At 33.5% G+C, this 11,519-nt stretch overlaps 1 long non-coding RNA gene across 1 annotated transcript; it reads right to left on the bottom strand.

Moving 5' to 3' along the window:
• Window positions 1-521: 521 nt before the first annotated feature.
• LOC127245441 (uncharacterized) lies at window positions 522-10,962 on the bottom strand. The gene is made up of 2 exons (XR_007837442.1): window positions 10,706-10,962; window positions 522-5,787 (listed from the first exon to the last, which is right to left on the bottom strand). It is a non-coding gene; the product is annotated as an uncharacterized LOC127245441 (long non-coding RNA).
• Between the last annotated feature and the right edge of the window lie 557 nt (window positions 10,963-11,519).

The following is an 11,519-nucleotide window of genomic DNA, read 5'->3' as shown; positions in this document are numbered from 1 at the left end:
TTCAATATTTTAAAATTAATATAAAAATATTTAAACTTTTAATTTAATATTTTATCAAATAAAAAATATTTAAAATAAATTTTATTGCATCAACTAATCAAACTAATTAATTACATGACACAAATATTTTTTAAATTATGTGTTCAAAAAAAAGTGGACTAATTCCACGGACAGATTGGGTATAATAAATAATGATGTAACAATTCGATATTATTTGAGGCACGATTAATGATTAATAATTTGAAACTAAACTAAAACAATTTAAATTTAAAACTTTGATATGTACAAGACAATGTACAGAACGAGCATTGAGGGGTGGTGCTCGTGGCCGCTGCGCCCTATGGGGGCGACCGGCTGGGCCAGTAGTCGGTCACGGCTCATGTGGGCTGTGGGCCCCACCAATCATTACTCTATTTTACAAACCGCCTTTTTTTTCTAAATAACGACATCATTAATGATAATTAAACCCTACCTTTGATGTCTAATCAGCATTTAATTATTATTTTATTACTGCAATTAGCTTCTTTTTTTTTTTTAAGTAAATAAGTCAAAATTTCCGACACCATTATTGGGTCCAACGGCCACGAATCCAAAAACAGTTATTTTCCCTCCTTAGTTTTGTCGATTTTGCTAATGTTGCAAAATTATTGAGATTTGACGTTGCGTTGTATCATTGTATGTATTTATTGTTTATTTGTATAATCGAACACAAAATCAATGAGAGTAAAAAGGATATTCGGGTCAACAGTCAACAACTAAGGTTATGTTTGGTAGGGAACTGGGACAAACAAATAAATATAGGGTTTGTTTACTCGTGGGATTTTATCTCTTGTTTTATGATATCAATTTTTTTTTCAAAAATACTAAATTAAATATCTATTTTTTTATTTATTTTATTACAATAAAATTTAATTTTAAATTCAAGATATCACATGATGTATATTTACATCAAATCAAACAACTATTTTAATTCAAAATTTTACTATTAAAAATAAATAAAAAAAAAACCTTAATTTTATACTATGTGTAAACACACCTAGTATAAAAGAAAGGAAACATTTTGTATTTCCTCATTCTATTCATTGTCTTCTCATTTATTTTTTGTACTAAGATTTTAGTATTTTAATATTTTATAAAAGTGTAGTATAAATGAGATATGTAAAGATAATTTTACTCTTATTTTTTAGTTTAAAAATAATGATATTATTATAAAATAAGAGTAATTTTGTATTTATATGAGATGTAAATTTACTTTAAAAAAAATTGAGTGGATAGACTAAAATAGAAAAATAAAAAGATCTTAAATAGACAGAGAAAGTATAAATTATTTTAAAAAGATAAAAAATGAGTGTGTTTGTTTTGTGAAATAGTTTGAAAGGATATAAAAATAATAAATATTATAATATATTAATCTTTTGAAGAAAATATATTTCCTCCGTCTCGTTGGAAGGGTGGCGTTTGCTTTTTGCACGTAAATTTGTGAATATTAGTATTATATTGGATTGTAATAAAAAAGACAAAAATACCCCTATTAGTATGGTGTAATATAAAAGTAATGGCATTTGTGTAATAAATTGTAAGTTGAAAGGGTATTTATTATGTTAGGTAGGTAGTATAATTACTAAATTAGGAAATGGTAACCTTGTTTTGAGACAGACGAAAATGGAAAATGGAAACCTTTTAATGGGACGGAAGGAGTATGTTGATTTGTTCCATAGAAAAAACTACTCTATGCTAAACATATTGTAATGAAATATAAAGGACCGAAATTTGATTTTATTAACGAAAATAGGGTAAAAACTTTGAACTAGTTTTGATTTTAGGCTCAGTCCCCAAAACCACTTGTTCGGCAGAAAATCAACACAATACACACCCAAAATGCGACGAACACACAAAACCAACCCTAGGAACCGACGGCTCGACGAAAAAGAACCCCATATCACAAAGACAAAGCACCACACGACAAAACAGACGTCTACCGGGTTGAAAGAGCCCCTTGCGGCTCTAATCAACAAACAGGAGAATCAAACCATGCCAAGAAACTCCACATAAATGGAAGAAAAGGCAACGCCGCCAAGGAACCGCCGGAAAAAATCGCCGAAAGATATTGCGCGAGAGAAGGCAGAAAGACTAGAGATAAGGTAGAGAGATATAGAGAGAGAGTGAGTATATTGAAAAATATATGGAGGCGGCTGGTCGAGATCGAATTCGATGTCGGAGAAGCGAAATATACGAGATCACAAACGTAGATTGCTCGCGGCTAAATATGAATTGAGCGCCGAGCGAGAAATGTCTCTTCTTTCGTTTCGGGTTATTCACTGATCTGAAACTTAGCACTTCTTTTCTTATTGTAATTCATCGATTTAATCCATTCGAAATAGTAGAAATGGAAGGGAGTCATTTTTGCAAACATCCCCTCAACGAAGAACAAGACCAGATTGTGCAGGCCACCAACCTCTCCCGCGACTCTGAACGAATGGTTTTATGTGAAGTGAAGAAGAGGTGGTAACTTTTCAAAAGAATAAGATCCCGTTACAATTGGGAAAGCAAGTGCCATCCGAGAGTCTTCTTCGTCCCTTGTTATGGAGGATATCGTGCTCGGGCCTAGACTCCGACGGCTCACTGACTAGCTAGCTTGCTCAGTGGGTAGAACGGAAATAAATGAGCGGAACTACCCGACTGTCCTCTAGCTTTATATATCTAGGGCAAATAAGAAAGGGACGGCTTAGATTAAAACCTTCAATCGGACAGCCAGGAATAGATCTCTTATAAAAGACGCGGGTCATAGTATAGGCGGGTCAGGCAAAGCGGGTCGCGGGTCAGAGGCGCGGGTCGTGGGCCGTGGGCTGAGTAGGTATTTATGAGCTGCTTAATGAGTGTATTATTGTGTTTAATGAGGTGGATCTAATTTAGACTAAAATCCTCCACTATAGAGCATGTTGGTCGGTTCACAGCACAGTTAGGAGAGATCGGTAACAACCTTTTTTACAAATTACAACTGTTTGGATTGTCTCTTACCAGAACAGCTTTTTCGTGGTTTGTCGATCTACCACCTGGAAAAATACAAACCTGGGAAGGTTTGGAAGCGGCCTTTCATGCAAGGTTCTTTATTCCTCTTCCAACAGTCTCATTCACAGACCTTTGTGAGATCGAGCAGATGCCGGAGGAGACCGCCTCCCAGTTTATATAACGGATGCGATTAATGAAGGGACGTTGCCCGACAATCATTGAAAAAAGCGACATGACCACTTTGGTGGTCAGGAAAATGCACACCAATCTTCGGGAGGCTTTGACAGCCCACGATGTTCGAGATCTGGCTAGTTTAGCATCCAAGGCAGGAAGGTTAGAATCATTTTTTAAATAGAATGATCGCGGCTTCGGTCAGGGGGGAGGTGTTGAAGACATGGTAGTGCAAGGTCGACCAACGTGCAGGCCACCGCCAGTCTACGATGAATGGAGGTCGGGACCAACGTAGCCTCGAGAGAAGGAGGTCAGATCTGAGGCTGATGTGGCCTCGGATGACGGCCTGCAAACTCCTAAAACATCACTGAAAGTGACGCTTAGGAGTCTTGAGAAGGATGCTTATTGTTACGCACAAAAAATAATAATAATAAAAATAAGGATAGCATGATCTTAAAGGAAGTTAGACACGAAGTCAGGTGGAAAAGAAGAAAAATTTGCGCTCAGGTCGGTTGGTCAGGTCGGTTGGTCCTCGGTCGGTTGGTCTGGTCGGTTGGTCTTCGGCCGGATCGGCAGGTCGGAAGGTCTGCGGTCGGATAGGCAGGTCGGTAGGGCCTCGGTCGGATAGGCAGGTCAGAAGGTCTGCTGTCGGATAGGCAGGTCGAAAGGTCTGCGGTCGGATAGTCAGGTCGGTTGGTTAGCGGATCGGATGGTCCACAGGTCGGAAGGTCTGCGGTCGGATAGTCAGGTCGGTTGGTTAGCGGGTCGGATGGTCCATAGGTCGGAAGGTCTGCGGTCGGATAGTCAGGTCGGTTGGTTAGCGGGTCGGATGGTCCATAGGTCGGAAAGTCTGCAAGTCGGCTGCTACGAAGGTCGGGCGAAGTAAGGTCTGGTAATTGATTGCCCACTTAAGTGAACAGTAGTTTGGTAGCTTGGTAGGGGCGGCCAAGGAATCTTTTGGTCCAGCGACCAGTTAGTCGCTGGATTGGTCGGTTGGGTTATGCAGTTGACGAGACGGTCGCTGTAATTGACCAGGCAACGTTTCAAAACGTTTCTTTTGGGCGGTTGCTGTAACCGGCCAGGCGACGGTTCCAAGCGTTTTCTTCAAGAAATATTTAAGGATTTTGATTTTTCTGGAGAAGGAATCTTCAATCAACTTCAACAAAGCAAAGTCAGATTCGGGGATCACCACTTTAAATTTTCAGCATTTTTATTTCCAGTTAATTTTCTTATGTACCGTACAGTGTTTAGAGATTCCTAATCTCAGGCACTAATTAATCAAGTTTAAGGATATTTCCATATCTTTGAATTTTACTTTTTATTTGTTGAAAAAATACATCAACAATTTTAACTCAAAATTTTACTATTAAAAATCAAAACAAAAAACCGTAATTTTATACTATGTGTAACACACCCATAATAATTTTGATATAAAAGAAAGGAAATATTTTGTATTTCCTCAGTCTATTCATTGACTTCTCATTTATTTTTTGTACTAAGATTTTAGTATTTTAATCTTTTATAAAAGTGTAGTATAAATTAGATATGTAAAGATAACTTTACTCTTATTTTTTAGTTTAAAAATAATGATATTGTGATAAAATAAAAGTAATTTTGTATTTATATGAGATGTAAATTTACTTTTAAAAAAAACATAAGAAGATTTGAGTGGATAGACTAATATAGAAAAATAAAAAGATTTTGAATGGACGGAGAGGGTATAAATTATTTAAAAAAAAATAAGAAACGAGTGTATTTGTTTTGTGAAATAGTTTGAAAGGGATATCAAAATAATAAATTTTATAATATATTAATCTTTTGAAAAAAAAAATGTTGATTTGTTCCATAAAAAGAACTACTCTCTGCTAAACATATTGTGATGAAATATAAAGGACCAAAATTTGATTTTATTAACAAAAATAGGGTAAAAACTTTGAACTAGTTTTTGTTTTAGGCTCAGTCCCCAAAACCACTTGTTCGACAGAAAATCAACACAATATACACCCAAAATGCGACGAACACACAAAACCGACCCCAGGAACCCACGACTCGACGAAAAAGAACCCTACAGCTTAAAGACAAGGCACCACACGACAAAACAGATGCCTACCGAGTTGAAAGAGCCCCTTGCGGCTCTAATAAACAAACAGGAGAATCAAACCATGCCAAGGAACTTCACAGAAAAGAGGAAAGCAATGCCGCCGAGGAACTGCCGGAAAAAGTCACCGGAAGATGTTGCGCGAGAGAGGCCAGAGAGACTAGAGATAGGGTAGAGAGATATAGAGAGAGAGTGAGTATATTGAAAAATATATGGAGGTGGCTACTCCTCTAGCTTTATATATCTAGGGCAAATAAGAAAGGGACGGCTTAGATTAAAACCCTCCATCGGACGGCCAGGAACAGATCTCTTATAAAAGACACGGGTCATACTATAGGCGGCTCCGAGGCGCGGGTCGTGGGCTGGGTAGGTATTTATGGGCTGCTTAATGGGTGTATTATTGTGTTTAATAGGGTGGATCTAATTTGGACTAAAATCCAACAAATCCTCCACCTAATTTTGGTCCGAGTGTTAAGGGTCATCATTGCCTATAAATTTGGATTACTTACCTGCACAAAGAAAAGGATAACCAAGTTAGTCAAATAATACATTAATTTAGTATACCATCTACACATATGTAGAACACAACTAATCAAATGTATCAAAACATATTATTTTCAAACAAGATACAAGTTTCTTAATTTTCCACAATATTGTATCTTCAACAATAGGAATATATTCAAATCCAAACTTCGACAGAACTACATTACATTGTAAATGTCTCATACAACCAAAAAATGTAGCACATAATATACAAACAAGAACAATAGCAAAGTTCACAAGTTTCATATCATTCACAACCAATGGTAACACAATGCAAAGAAGCCAATGACAAAACCTAAGACTGATTTCAAACATTTATTATCAACTAATGAGCTCTTATTTTCTTTTACCACTAAACATTGAGACTTACTTTCGGAATTAAACAATTTCCTATCACTCATAGGTTCATCCACATCTAAATTCTCAAACATGCTTCTAGGTAAAGAAGGTGAATCAAAATTATCAAATATAGAGAACATTTTACGATTATTTCTAACATCATCTCTAACAAATAGGTAATTTTCAATCTCATTACTATGATTTAAAACAATTCCAACATTGCTTTTAATTTCAGAAATTGTATTTTCTGATTTACTCACAACAAACTGGCCAGCAACAAATAAGATTCGAAAATCACCAACAAAAATATCAGTTTCATTATATAAAACAAACTCCACCTCATTTTGAACACTATAAAAAACATTATTAATTTCTCTCTCAAATTTGATATTATCAGTTTCAACATCAATTTGCACAATTTCAGCAGATTGAACACAATTTTCATCAGAAACAGAATTAATATCATCACAATTAAAAACATAATCTCTCACTCTCTCAACCTCTAAATTTTCGTTTCTTAGAACAGACACACTTTCAGCAAAACTACAGTTAATTACATAATCGGTCTCAGTAATTTCAATGTCAACAAATTGGACATTTTTGGATTCACAGACAGCATGTTGAATATCAGTACATTCAAAACGAAAATCAGATTTTACAGGTTTAATTTCTTTGTTTTCTATATCAATCAAATTATATTCCACCTTATTTCCTATATTACAAAAATTTGTATTAATATCAATAGTTTCATAATCAACAAATTCAGATTCTCCAATATTCAAACATGGCATACAACATTCTTTAAATGTCATATTATTACTAATAATAGTTTTAAAACCGGGTCTAGAACTTAACCACAATCTATACCCCGTAATACCATAACCTAAGAAAACACAATTTTCAGTTTTCATTTCAAATTCATCAATGCAAACATGTATCACAGCAATACACCCAAACACACGAACATTAAATATGTCGACTATTCTACCCAACAACTTACTTTCAGGAATTTCACCATTAAGAGAGATAGAGGGTGTTTGATTTAAAAGATAGACTGATGTTACAACAGCTTCACCCCAGAAATTTCTAGGTAAACCAGACGACGTCAAAAGACATCCAACTCTTTCCAAAAGAGTCTGATTTAACCTCTCAGCAACCCCACTAAATTGGGATGCCTTTGGGACAGATTCAAAATTGATACAATTTTGCACACAAAAATTACTAAACCAGGTGTTACAGAAATTTAAACCATTATCATTTTTAATATATTTAATTTTTCTGCAAGTTTTAATTTCAATTTGAATTTTCCAATTCTTGAAAACCTTAAACAAATCAGGTTTATTTTTCAATAAGAAAATCTAAATTTTTCTAGAAAAATCGTCAACAATAGTTAAGATATAACTACTCCCACCATAAGTGGGTTCATTAGAAGGTTCACATATATCTATATGTATACATTCCAAAAACTTTTTTGAAAAAAATATAATTTTCAGGGGTTTTCGACAAAAATTGAACTTTATTTAATTTTCTAGGTTTGCATCTATTACAAAATGGAACAGTAGAAAATTTCTCATTTTCCAAATAACCAGATTCATGCAGAATTTTCAAGCCATTATTGCTAATATGACTTAATCTCTTATGCCATAATTCAGAATTAGCAATTTTAGAATTATCTATATCAGAACATAAATTCACAGGTATAGCGAAGGTTATATATAAGTCATTTTTCAATTCTGCCCTAAAAATTACTAAAGACTCTTTTGTTATTTTCATGCAATTTAAACCCCACTTTCCATATAAACCTAGAGTAGATAATCTAACACATGACAACAGATTATTAGACAATTTAGGCATATATCTCACATCATGCAATTTCAGTACATTTCCAAATTTAAATTTCAGATTAACAACACCAATTCCTTCAACTTTACACATATGTTTATCAGCCATAGTCACATAACAATGTGTTAAAGTCTTAAACTCAGAAAAAGTATTTTTCAAAAGTGTCATATGAAATGTGCAAGAAGAATCAACTATCCATTCATTAGCACTCAAAAAATTTGAATTTAAATCTGGACAAAAAGCAAACATGTTCCCTAAATCATTATCAATAATATTCATATTGGCTAACTCACTTGCTGCATTACTATTATTTTTATTACCGTTATTATTATTATGTTTCTTAGGGCAATATTTAACAAATTGTGAAGGATCACCACAATTATAACATCTATTTTCTTCTTTATTAGGAGTTTTAGATCTATTTCGATTTATGTTATTAGTTTGATTTTTTATTTTACTATCAGAATTTCCAAAATTATTATTCTTATAAGATCTAAAAGGAGACCTACCCCTAATAAACATAACATACCAGATTTATTAGATTTATTTACATTCAAATCTAATTCTTTACTTTTCAAACCATTAATAACCATATCTAAAGTCACAAAATCAAGCCCATATTTAATTGCCGATTTTACATCGGAAAAATCACTTGGAATAGCATTCAAAAGAATTATAGCACTATAATAATCTATATTCTTATCACCAGTAAGCTTAATATCTTGAATTAATTTTTGAAAAATATCAAAATTTTCATCAATAGTTTTAGATTGATCAAGTTTAAAACTAAAGAACTTTTCTAAAAATAAAGCCTACTAGGTAAAAAAGTTTGAGTATATAATTCATCCATTTTATTCCACAATGCCACAGCACATTCTTGTCTACCAACCTTACGAACGACATGATCAGCTAAATTTAGAATTATACAAGACGAAGCCATTTTATCCAACTCAGCCCTCCTTTCGAGAGGGACTGTAGTTGATTGATCCGGCTCCACAGCTTTAGTTAATCTTTGAGTAACAAGTATACTTCTCATTTTTTGTTTCCAAATAGCAAAATCATTTTTTCCATCAAAAGGTTGGATATTTAAAAATGTTTGCCTAGCCATGATTATCAATTTTCGAAAACAGTTTTAGTAAAAAAAAAAAAAAAATTCGAAAAACACAATTTGTTGGAAAAAAACTGTTTGTTTTTAAAAAAAAGTATTGAAATTTTTTTTTTTTATCAAAAATACAGATTATTTTAAAACAAATTGAGAACCAAACAAACATCTAAATCACAGCACATCAACAACAATTAACATAAACAAACACATCAATTAAACACAACAACAAATATATCACAGAATATTGCAATCACAGGAAAATAATAAGAAAAAAAGCCTATCTATTACAACATTCACTTGTGACTATTCCACCAAAAGTACTCGAAAATCACTCAAAAAAGTGAGGATTGGAATTTTGCAATCTTGGTATCACAATAGCCGTTACAATCAATTGAGCGGAAATTAAATGCGGATATTAAACTAAAGAAAAAATAACAGCAATAAAATAGTTAGGGTTATAGAGTTTACCCTCGAAACACAACAACAATATATTCCCTACAAAAGTACAAGGATATATACAAATAACCTATACTTTTTCAAGAATAGAGGTTAGTCAACTAATAACAACAAACCAGAAACAATGTTTCTCCTCTAACCAAAGTTAGAGTCACTGAAACTCAAGAACAGAGACACTAGGCCACATAAACAGTTTTAACAAGATCCTTGAAAAACAGTTTGAGATTTAAAGATTTTAACCCAAAAATAGTCACGATTTTCAAGATTTAAACAGTTTTAACAAAACTTTAAAGATTTTGGAAAAACTTTTAGATTTTAACCCAACAAGCACAAATCTAAACGAAAATAAGGCGAAGCAACAAATTTTACGGTTTATTTTCTTAAAATAACAACGGACAAAATCGGTTTTCACCAAATCAAAACGATTTTGAACCGTTCTAACCGAAAAGGACTCGAACTTAACTGATCTACAAAAAACTATAGCGATTAAGTCCAAACCCAACATTAAAAATTCGACCGCGGCTATATTAGCACGGATCGAAACTCAATAGGCCGATATAGACACGAAATCAAAGGAAAAGAACCGAACACAGTAAAATAAGTTCGATTCAACCGGATCCTTTCGATTTCTTATGGATCGCTTTGGTTTTGAGCAGATCCTTACAAAATCAAAAAGTAAAGACGATTTCATAAAAGGAAAACTCAACCAAGGCCTAAAAAACAAGGAAAAAAACACGATGAGCCGATTTTGACAAAGATCTAAAAGGAAAAACATCGAACACTTCAAAAAATAGGCCGATTCAACCGGATCCTTTCAGATCTTAAAAGATTTAAACCAAATCTTTACAAAATAAATAATAAAGATAATTTTGTAAACAAAATCTTCACCAAAAGCTCTGATACCACTTGTAATGAAATATAAAGGACCGAAATTTGATTTTATTAACGAAAATAGGGTAAAAACTTTGAACTAGTTTTTGTTTTAGGCTCAGTCCCCAAAACCACTTGTTTGGCAGAAAATCAACACAATATACACCCGAAATGCGACGAACACACAAAACCAACCCTAGGAACCCACGACTCGACAAAAAAGAACCCCATAGCACAAAGACAAAGCACCACACAACAAAACAGACACCTACCGGGTTGAAAGAGCCCCTTGCGGCTCTAATAAACAAACAGGAGAATCAAACCATGCCAAGAAACTTCACACAAAAGGAAGAAGGCAACGCCGCCGAAGAACCGCCGGAAGATGTTGCACGAGAGAGGGCAAAAAGGCTAGAGATAGGGTAGAGAGATATAGAGAGAGAGTGAGTATATTGAAAAATATATAGAGGCGGCTGCTCCTCTAGCTTTATATATCTAGGGCAAATAAGAAAGGGACGGCTTAGATTAAAACCCTCCATCGGACGGCTAGGAACAGATATCTTATAAAAGACGCGGATCATAGTAAAGGCGGGTCAGACAAAGCGGGTCGTGGGTCAGAGGTGCGGGTCGTGAGCTGTGGGCTGGGTAGGTATTTATGAGCTGCTTAATGGGTGTATTATTGTATTTAATATGGTGGATCTAATTTGGACTAAAATCCAACACATATGTTTGTTTTTTTCCCATAAAATTACATACTTTTTTCTATTCAATTTATCTATTTTTCTTTTACCTTATTAATATATTAATATAATTTTAAAAATAATTTTATTTTTTATTACAATAAGTTAATATAATATCACATTTATTGAAATTTTAATTTAAATGAATATATATTTGATAAATGGTTTGAGTAAAATTATTTATATATATAAATAAATAGTACTACAGAGAGTCTATATAGGACAATTTTATTTTTCGATTTTAGTATATATTTTTAGTTTAAATGTAATAGTTTACATAAAAAAAATTACTATCTACGTCACAGTTAATTTATCCCTATTAACTTAGACACGAAGTTTTAGGTATTGT

The sequence above is a fragment of the Andrographis paniculata genome, unplaced genomic scaffold, assembly GCF_009805555.1.
Source record: "Andrographis paniculata isolate CXL003 unplaced genomic scaffold, ASM980555v1 Contig22END, whole genome shotgun sequence".
NCBI classification, from domain to species: Eukaryota; Viridiplantae; Streptophyta; class Magnoliopsida; order Lamiales; family Acanthaceae; genus Andrographis; species Andrographis paniculata.
The sequence above is the reverse complement of the archived record's forward strand: the minus strand, read 5'-3'. Positions and strand labels throughout refer to the sequence as shown.